Genomic DNA, 10967 nt, shown 5'->3' with positions numbered 1-10967 from the left:
AAGTTTTTGAAATGCGAGTTCTAGTTGAAAGTTGTTACTTTTCTAGGTCATGTCATTTCTAGTAAAGGTATCATGGTGGATCGGCAGAAAGTTGTAGTGGTTAAAAAGTGGCCTAGGCCCACAACTTCAATCAATATTCAGAGCTTCTTGGGTTTAGACGATTACTATAGGAAATTTGTGAAGAGTTTCTCGACTATGCTGCCCCACTAAGTTGACCCAGAAGAATGTGAAGTTTTTGTAGTCTGACGCTTGTGAGGGTAGTTTTGAGAATCTGAAAGATAGGTTGACTTCAGCTCCAGTTTTGACTTTGCCTGAAGGCACTGATGGTTTTGTAGTCTATTGTGATGCATCTCGTGTGGTAATTGGTTATGTATTGATGTAGCATAGTAGAGTGTTGGCCTATGCTTCTAGGCAGTTGAAAGTTCACGAGAAGATTTACCCAACTCATGACTTGGATTTGTTGGTTGTGGTGTTCGCATTAAAGATCTAGCATCACTATTTGTATGGAGTCCATGCAGATATCTTTTCTAATCACAAGAACCTGCAATATGTGTTCACCCAGAAGGAATTGAATCTCAAGCAGAGAAAGTGGCTGGAGTAGCTGAAAGATTATGACATGAGTCTCCACTATCACTAAGGTAAAGCTAATGTGGTTGTTTATAATCTTAGTAGCTTATCCCTAGGGATTTGGTGAAAGATATTCACCGTTTCGCTAACCTTAGAGTTCGTCTCTTGGACTCTAAGGATGGTGGTGTGTTTGTATAAGAGGTGGCGAAGTCATCCCTTGTTGCTGAGATAAAGGAGAAGCAGGTACTGGATTCTGTCTTAATAAAGATTAAAGGGGATGTGGGATAGCAAAAGGTTATAGCTTTTGGGATTGGTAGAGATGGTATCTTAAGGTACTAAGGCAGATTATGTATTCCCGATGTAGATGGGATGAGAGAGAGGATCTTGGTTGAGGCTCATGAGTCACATTTTTTCATTCATCCCGGTTCGATAAAGATGTATCATGATCTTAAGGAGATTTACTAGTGGAACAATATGAAGTGAGATATGGCCAGTTTTGTGGCAAAATGTATAGTGTGAAAACTAGTTAAAGTTGAGCACTTAAGGCCTGGTGGGTTGACTTAAGAGATTAAATTGCCGGTGTGGAAATGAGAGAAATAATATAGATTTCGTTATCGGTCTTAGAATCAGTTTGATTCAATTTGGGTCATCATGGATAGGATGACTAAGTCTGCTCACTTCTTGCCAGTGAAGAATAATTATTCGACAGAGGATTATGCGAGGTTGTTCCTCCAAGAAATTGTGAAGTTGTATAGGACACCTATTTCTATCATGTCAGATCACAGTACTCAGTTCTCATCGCATTTTTGGCGTTCGTTTCAGAGAGGTTTGGGAACTAAAGTGAGCCTTAATACTGCTTTCCACCCGTAGTCGGATGGGCAAGCGGAAAGGACTATTCGGACATTGGAAGATATGCTTCGGTCTTATGTGATTGACTATGGTGGTAGTTGGGTTGATCATTTGCCTCTTATAGAGTTTACGTTTAATAACAGCTACCACTCTAGTATTGGGATAGCTCCATTTAAGGCGTTGTATGATAGGAGGTATAGCTCTCCTATTGGGCGGTTCGAGGTTGGTGAGGTGGAAATGTTTCGCCTGGATTTGATTCACCAAGTAGTGGATAAGGTGAAGGTGATTCGGGAGAGACTTCAAGCTGCCCAAAGTTGCCAAAAGTCCTATGCGGATGTGAGACATAGGTAATTAGAGTTTGAGGTTGGTGATTGGGTGTTCTTGAAGGTATCTCCCATGAAGGGTGTAATGCAGTTTGGGAAGAAGGAGAAGCTCAACCCCCGGTTTATTGGCCCGTACTTGGCTTTGAAGAGGGTTGGTGAGGTTGTGTATGAGTTGGAGTTGCCTCCTAGTTTGAGCTTCGTTCATTCGGTGTTTCATGTTTCGATGTTGAGAAAGTGTGTAGGTGATCCTTCGACGGTTATTTCTTTGGAGCAGATGGGTATTTCGAATTTATGACCGTATACGAAAGTCTCGATTGAGATCTTGGATCGACAAGTTCGTCGATTGCAGATGAAAGACGTAGCTTCGGTAAAGGTTCTATGAAGCAATCCCAAGGTTGAAGAGGCTACTCGGGAAGCCGAAGAGGACATGAATTCTAAGTATCCATTTTTTTTCCACTCAAGATAATCGTGCGTAAGGTATGTGTTATTCTTAACATCTTTGTTTTCTGACTTTGTTAAAGGAAAGGTTGATTTCCTTAGCATCTTTATTTTCTGAGTTTGTTAAAGGTAAGAGCATCTCAATAAAGAGTCAAATCGTGCTAGCAATTTCCCTTTCCCATCATTCAAGGACAAATGGTTTTCATGGCATTATTGTAGGTTTGTGTTAGTTTTGAAATATATCTGGGGGTTTTGGTTACTAATGGTTGGATGATGTTTTCACATGTTCTATTTATGGTTTTCAAGTTGTAGTTTTGGTTTGAACATGTAGCTGCATGGGAATGGTTAATTGGTTCTTGGTTTTGGTTTTGGAAACTATACGCCCTCAACATGTTTGTTAAAATGACAATGAGAATGTTTTTGTCATATAGTTTGACTTTTATTGAAAACTTTGCATTGCGTAAGATGGTAATGGAACTTAAATTAGTTTAAATGGTTTTAAATGGATTGAAAAGGACTTGGTGGTCATGGATTGGTTTAATTAGAATACTTGTGGGCTACATGGGAATCCCTTAGGTATTGGCTAATGACATTGTTTGCAAGCTATAGTCGGTAAGACGATACCACTTTATAATGCCTTGGTAATTAAATTTTGGAATTGGTGGTTTGATTATGTGTTAAAGGTTTTAATTGGACAATAATGGTGGGTTGTGATAGCTAGCCGTAAAGGTGTGAGTCCGATGGACAAACAATGGAAGCTTATGTTTGACGACATGAGGGTTTGTCATGGTGACCATATACTTATGGGGTCAACAGGAATCCCCTAACTTTATACTTGTATATATGTATCATGGAGGGTGAAGGGTACACAAGAATCTTCGACCTTTATGATATCTCCGATTCGTGCATCTACACGCGCTGGGGCTCATTTAGGGGGTAACACTAGACCCATATAGCCCGTGGGTGAATTATGACGGTAAAGCTACTCAACCCGATTCCCTTCCCTGACATGGTGTGTGTGTGTGTGTGTGTATATATATATATATATATGAGAAATTGCATATGGTTATTTACTTTGGTTTTGAATAATGGCATTACTTTATCCTTATTCCTGAGTACATGCTAGCTTTCACCCGCTAACCCGTCTTCGAGTGTTGTATCCCCATGCGATGCAGGAACCGGCCATAGTACTTCTCCTATTCAGTGACTTTGATTCGAGGACAGCATTTGTGTCAGACTGAAGTGGTGAGCTTCCATATTCCAAAAAACTCTATTTCATGATATGGATATCTTTTCATACTTTTGGCTATTTCTTGGACTTTGGTTTTGGCTATGGTCAGGGGCATGTCCCAACCGGATGTTCTTTGTTTTCGGTTAGAGTCATTGTGTGACTACTATGGGCATGGGTGGTGTCGGTATTGGTGTCAACCTTGGCATTGGTATTAGGACTGACACCGTTTAGATGTTTGGATGGTTATGATTATGAACTTCACTAAAAGTCTTTCAATTATAATTTTTCTATCTTGCTATATGTTCAGAATTTATACGACATAGGGTATTGGGCAGTTATGGTGGGGTGTTGGGGGTGGTCTCCGGTTCCGATTGGACTTGAGGCACCCGACATGACTAGACCCTGGTTTGGGTCATGTCAATATTATTGAGGGGATTCCTGTTATCAAGTGGATTTTTAAACAAGAAGTTAAATGAATGAACATACTTGAAAACCTACAATATGCAATTGTGGGTAACTTCTCTTACGAATGGCCCAACATAGCCGCACATAGAAAAAAAATTCCAAAATACTGCGGTATCAAAGGAGAGTGCGAAATTGGGCTTCTACACAATAGATATGTTCTAATAAGGTAGGAACTCAGAGAAAATTTCATTAACATGTTGTCAAAAAATGCATATTATATCACTGATAGGAATGGCAATTCCTATCAAATGCATCCACTCATATATGATGAGAATTTTATGTCGAAGCAGAAAACAACACATGCCTTAGCTGGATATCCTTTCCAGATTTATTGCCAAACTTCTTTGTCAAAGAGTCTCTATTTTCTCTTGCTTCTTCAACTGGGAAACCTCTGCGTCTGGATGCAGCTACAACCAACAAAATATGGCCTAGCTGTGCAAGAGTTAAACTCCAATTAGATTTATTAGTAGAAATACATCGGCATGTTATAATGTAGATTGTAAATGAAATCACAAAAGAAGTTAGAAGCATAAAAGTTAAAATCAAGTACGATATGGTACCAACTTACTGTTTAAAATGCAAGCTACAAGGACATGAAATGCATGAATGTAGAGAGCTTCATCCTGAATTAAGAGAGATAGTAGTTGAGAAGAAATCTGAGGAAAGCCTTACACAATAAGGTCAAAATCATCAGTAACAAAATAGAGCATGGAGATATGGTAGAGGGGCAGGAAGATGGAATCCAACTAGTAGAAAGTTTATTTACAATAAAGAGGCAGCAGAAGAAAATAGTGCCTTATCCTTGGCTAATCCTTTTGAGGTACTTGAGCAGGGGGACAGTAAGGAGGAATCTGTGCAGAAAGGGAAAGAGCAGCAGTTTGGAGAAAATACAAAAGATTGGGTTGAAAAAGCTTTCTTTTCAAGAAATAGTGATGAGAAATCTCCCAGTCCAGTGAAAACTTCCCAGCACTCTATTAAGAATCATGGGAATAATAATTCACTGAAAAACGAGATAGTAGCACCAAATGGGGGGATAGAGTGGAAGTGGAAAAGTTCAATCCAGAGGATAGAGAGATTGAGACCTCTGAGATGCAAATGCAGCATTCAAACTTCCAACATAATAAAGAAAGGTCACAGCAGGTGAAGGAAAAAAATGATGGTACAAAAATGGAAGTTATCTAAAAAGCAATAATAATGCACCAGCAGCAAAATACAAAAGAATAATGAGAAGGAAAATATCAACATCTGGGAAAAGAAAGGTGTAAACATCAAATCACCACACACAAATGAGTACCATCCACCAACAAAGGAATTAAAAGAATCAGCAAGGTTGGACATAAAGACATAAAAGAGTACAAAGTCTGTTAAAAACCTGGAACAAAATGAGGTAGAAGATGATGGTGCCTTAGTTGAAAACATAGACATAAAAGAAAGAGATAAAGTAGGACTGGGCACGCCTGCAACACTTGCAACAGAAAGGGACAATAAGCAAAGACAATTACAGATTGCAATAGTGGAAAACAAGCAGCAGGAGAAATAGGTTGATAAGAATACAAACCATATGGCAATAGTGGAGGTTCCTATTGTAGTGCAGACAGATGAGGCTCTAATGGTTTTAGGAGAAATTAAATCTCCGAACAAAGGTTTGCATGACATAGTTTCTCATAGAGTGGATATTAGAATAGAAGATAATATGAGTATAGAAAAGGATGGTGATTTAATGGATGATACAGGGAATGAAGATCATATTTTTAAGAATGCTTACACCTCCCCAAAATCAGCAAAATCTCTTAAAGCAACTAGAAGAGGAATAAAACAAGCTCAAGCAGATGCATCTTAGCCTTTGAGAGTGTAGCCAAAGAGAAAATTGAGGCCCTATCAAGTAAAAAAATGACCAAGTCATTTTGCTGGAATATTAGATTAGTAAAGTCACAGCATGCATTTCAAAGACTGCAAATGTTGCACAAGTTTCACAAATTTGAATTTGTGGCTTTACTTGAGCCTTTTTAGCATTTTACATACATCAACAGGTAGAAAAACATATTAAACATGCAGGAAGCAAAACATAACATAAATGGCCAGATTCGGATTTTTGTGAATCAGGGATATACAGTTACTACCATAAGTGACACTGACCAATAATTAACACTCAAAATACATTAAGTGGAATCTGATTCTAGATTTTACATTTCTGTAGTTTATGCCAAGTGTGACAGCAACCTTAGACTGGATTTATGGGATGAATTAGCTAATATTGCTCAGAGCATGGATCGGTAGTGGATTATAAGGGGAGATTTCAATGTAATTCTTAATGGGGAAAAAAAGATGGGAGGTCTTCCAATTCTAGATGCAGACACTGATGATTTCAGAGCTCTTATTGAATCATGTGACTTATCTCAAACACTTTTTAAGAGAAGCCCATTCACTTGGTGGAATAGTAGGGCAAGTGATGATTATATCTTTGAAAGGCTTGATAGGGTCCTATTTAATGCTAAATTTTTGGATCTTTTCTCTCAATTAGAGGTAGAATATTTGCCCGGAAATGGGTCAGATCATGCACCTCTACTAGTACCATGTCTGTCAGTTGCTCACAATTTTTCTAGACCTTTTAAATTCCTCAACTTTTGGACCTCTCATAGGTCATTTAAGGAGATATTGAGAATGAAATGGGATACAGGTTTTACAGAAAACTCTTTTTGGATTTCAAGAGAAAGATTAAAAAGGGCTTAACTGTGTGGAGTAGAGAGACATTTGGAGATATTTTTCAGCAACTGCTAATTAGAGAAGATATTGCAAGAATTAAGGAGAAATTGTTTGAAGAATACCCTTCATCAGATAATAGGTCGATAATGCAATTGGCAAAGGCTGCATACAACAAATACCTTGCCTCGGAAGAATTTTTCTGGAAACAAAAAGTTGGCTATGACTGGTTTGAAAATGGTGATAGAAACACTAGATTTTCTCATAGTATTTTCAACCTGAATGTGGAGAGTACATGTGGTCCAGATGGGTTATCAGGTAAATTTTACCAAAGTTGCTCAGATGTTATTGGGCTAGATATTGTAAGAATGGTGCAAATTTTTTCAAGGTAATACCCTTTCAAAATCAATCACTCATACTAATTTGGTTCTCATACCTACGAAAGCTTTAATTCAAACTTTTTCAGACCTGAGACCTATTAGGTTAAGTAATTTTGTCAATAAAATTATTTCAAGAATTATTCATGATAAATGGAAGCATTACTGCCCAAAATTATCTCATCTAATCAATCAGGGTTTATTAAAGGGAGAAATATAATTGAAAATATGTAGCTCACTCAAGAATTAGTCACATATATAGGCAAAAAAGGTAAGTCGACTGATGTGGTTATCAAGCTGGATATGGCCAAAGCATATGACAGAGTCTCATGGTTGTTTCTAATTAAAGTCCTAAGAAAATGAGGTTTTCTGACACTTTTATTAATATGATATGGAGGTTGCTTGCTAACAATTACTACTCAGTTTTGATTAATGGAAAATCCAATGGGTTTTTTTATTCCACCAGAGGTGTAAAGCAAGGGGATCCACTGCTTTATTGATTCTTTCATCTAAAGTCCTGTCTAGGGCTTTAATCTCTTTATTCATGCAGGATCAATTTGTGGGATATGGGATGCCTAAATGGAGTTTAGATCTAAACCATTTGTTTTATGCTGATAATACTATCATTTTTTACTCTGCTAATGAATCTTCCTTAAAGATGATTTTCAAGATCTTAAAAAAGTATGAATTGTTGTCAGGGAAAAAGGGGAATACAAATAAGAGCTTGTTCTATATGCACAAAATTACTGCTAGGACCACTATGGAGATGATGGAACAATGTATTGGCATGAAAAGAGTTAGTTTCCTAATGAAGTATTTAGGGTGTCCTATTACTCATACAAGAAAGAGAAAAGAGCATTATTCAGAGTTGATTGAGAAGGTAAAACAAAAATTGCAGTTATGGATAGGTAGGCTACTTTTTTATGGTGGTACGGAGGTGCTTATCACTAGTATTTTGCAGAGTATCTCTATTTATATATTATCTGGTATTATACCTCCTATTTGTGTTATTAAGGAACTCCACAAAAAGTTTCGCTAAATTGTTTTGGAGCAACAAAGAATCAGGGAGGAGTAAACATTGGGCAACATAGAGTAAAAGTATGCTTGCCAAAGCAAGAAGGTGGACTGGGTATCAGATCTATGTTTGAAGTATCTCAAGTCTTATATGTAAAACTTTAGTGGAGGTTCAGAACTCAAAACAATATGTGGTCCAATTTTGTTTGAAACAAATATTGCAAGAAACAAATCCCCGCATTTGTGGAATGGAAAGGAGATCCCAAGTATGGACGCATATGTTAGAAAACAAAAACAAGCTGGAGCAGGCAATATGGTGGGAACCTAAGGGAGGCACTTCAAGTATTTGGTTTGGAAATTGGACTAATCTAGGTTCTCTATTCAAACACCAGTCAGAGGTAAACACTTGTTATCTAATGACAGATATAAATGCTTCTCACTGAACAGGGATGAAATTTTCCAATTATGCATCAATTGTGAGACAAGTACTTTCCCCTTCCAAATTCTCCAAGCAAGGAGATGAAGAATCATGTTCCTAACTATGTTGTGGAACATATCAGAAACAATATGGGGCAATGCAAGCTTATAAATCAGGGAGATCAGCCATGGTGGACAACATCAAGCACTGGTCTTTTCAGTGTGAAAAGTGCTTGAGAATTGCTAAGATATAAGGAGGAAATCAATGATGATTTGAAGATGTTATGGTGTAAAGCGCTTCCTTTCAAATCCTCTTTCCTTGCTTGGAGAATTTGGAAGGGGAAAGTACTTGTCTCACAATTGATGCATAATTGGAATTTAAATATTTCAAGTTTTGTAGGTGTTGTGAATTTGCAAAAGTTGAGTCAGTGGAGAACCTCTTTTTGAAAGGAAATACAGCTCAAACAGCTTGGCAGTACTTCTCAGGAGCTACATGTTTCTCCCATCTAATAAGCTTAAAACAAACAATTAGAAAGTGGTGGAGTTTTGATACCAACAACAGATTAAAAGAGGTACTCCAGGTGGTTCCAATTGTTATAATGTGGTTTTTGTGGAAGAGAAGTAATACAATACTTCATGGGGAAATACTGTAACAATAAAATTATTTGGGAAGTAACTGATACTCTGAAAAAGTTCAGGAGAAGCAGATTTAATAGATATTGTGATAACCAAAGCTGGCCACAAATGATTGAACTACTGGAAAGCAACAGGCCTACCTACTAAATCAACAACAACAACAAACCCAGTGTATTCCCACATAGTGAGGTCTCGGCCTACCTACTAATCAAAATAGTGAAATGGATTCCTCAGGTGAATTGGGTTAAGTGCAACATTCATGGGCCATCTAAGGGAAACCGTGGCCCTAGATCTGCTACTTTTTGCATTAGAAACTTTTATGGTTGCTAAAAGCATATTGATCTAGGATACTACCAAACTAGTGGCTGAGGCTAGAGCAATAAGAGAAGGGTTACAATACTGCAGAAGCAATTATATTAACTATGTGATATTAGAGTCAGATTCCTTGACTCTAGTTCATATTCTTAATGGCGAATGAAAGATTCCTTGGAGCATTGCAGCTAAAGTAAACTGAATAAAGGATCTAATGTCCTCAATATCAGTTAGAGTACATCACTCCCTTCGGGAGGGAAATACTCTGGCTGATTTTTTTGCTAACCTTGTTTTTTCTTTTGCAGGTGATTTTCGCATAGAACAAGTTAATGACATACCTAGCACCGGAAGAAAGATTTTACTACTAGACAAGCAAGGGCTACCACATATTAGAAGGGTGTTAAATAATGATTCCTGATTTTCCAACAACTTCGTATTAGAAGGTCACAACACACAAACGGTTAGTTGTGCAGGTTTCTAACAGTGACTGCAACATTAAGCAACCAGTGATATCTATGCATAAGCAGGGGTATGTTACAAGTCCTATAATAGAAGGTAAATTAATATGAAGTTCATGTACTACTCAGGCTGAAGAAATTTCAATAGATTTGGCTATCCGCACCTATGAGAATCTTTGGATGTACCTCCGATAACAAATCAAGCCTTATCTAGCTAGCCTTCGTATTGAAACAACCAAATGTTTTGGGTACTGTAGCATACACCTGCAACACGTTTTGAGTACTCTAGTATACACCTGCAACAAGAGAAGGACATGTTATCTCTTTCTAAGGTGTACTAGCCCTTTTCTATCTCTAGATTAGGGGGGGTATTAATCTCAAGTGAGGTTCAATCCATCGATTTAGAGGTAGAAAGGAATTAGTACACATAAGAGATACAAGAAACAAGTGTAAATGTGTTCTAACCTATGATGAAGATTACATTTTCAGCTAGAGTAAGAAGATACTCAAATTTAAAATTTAAAAATTCAAATGAATTAACTATGTAATCTATGAAGAAGATATTCAAATTTAAAAATCGAAAATTTATTATGTTTGTATATTTAAATTTATAGTTAAAAATTTAAATTAGTTGGAGAAGAATTTTAATTATTTGGAATGAATTTAATGTTTAATTTGTGCGCAAAAATAAAAACATGATTATTCAAAATTTTCTACAATTATAAATTTTTCTTATTTAATTAAATTAATTTTAATATTTAATTTATTATTTAGCATTTTAAAAATGACTTGAAATTTAATATAATACTTTTAAAAAGAAAAATTATTTTTTTTATTTTTTTAAATGACATGGCAGATGAGACAGACGTGGCAGCTGACGTGGAGAGAGTGTATTACACTCACGAAAAAGAGTTTAAAATGATGTTTTTTAGTGGGTTCAGGAATCCAGATGACAAACATGTAAGCAGAAGTATCTAACTTACAAAACCGACATACTACAAGGGTCCAAAAGGTTATTTTGCCAAAAAAAAATAACAACAACAATATCTGCCACAACAACGAACAACCAACAACAATATCAATGGTGATGGTGACGAACAACAACAACAATATCAACACAGCAAAGAGATTTGACCAAAAAAAGACAAAAGAAAAAAAAGCAAAGACCTTCTTCAGGGAT

At 36.8% G+C, this 10967-nt stretch overlaps 1 long non-coding RNA gene across 1 annotated transcript; it reads right to left on the bottom strand.

Annotated features, from left to right (window-relative positions):
* Window positions 1–3881: 3881 nt before the first annotated feature.
* Window positions 3882–10246, bottom strand: LOC107867918. The gene is made up of 3 exons (XR_001673450.2): window positions 9952–10246; window positions 4442–4496; window positions 3882–4305 (listed from the first exon to the last, which is right to left on the bottom strand). It is a non-coding gene; the product is annotated as an uncharacterized LOC107867918 (long non-coding RNA).
* Window positions 10247–10967: the final 721 nt, after the last annotated feature.

This window comes from Capsicum annuum, chromosome 4 (genome assembly GCF_002878395.1).
Source record: "Capsicum annuum cultivar UCD-10X-F1 chromosome 4, UCD10Xv1.1, whole genome shotgun sequence".
Classification (NCBI taxonomy): Eukaryota; Viridiplantae; Streptophyta; class Magnoliopsida; order Solanales; family Solanaceae; genus Capsicum; species Capsicum annuum.
The sequence above is the reverse complement of the archived record's forward strand: the minus strand, read 5'-3'. Positions and strand labels throughout refer to the sequence as shown.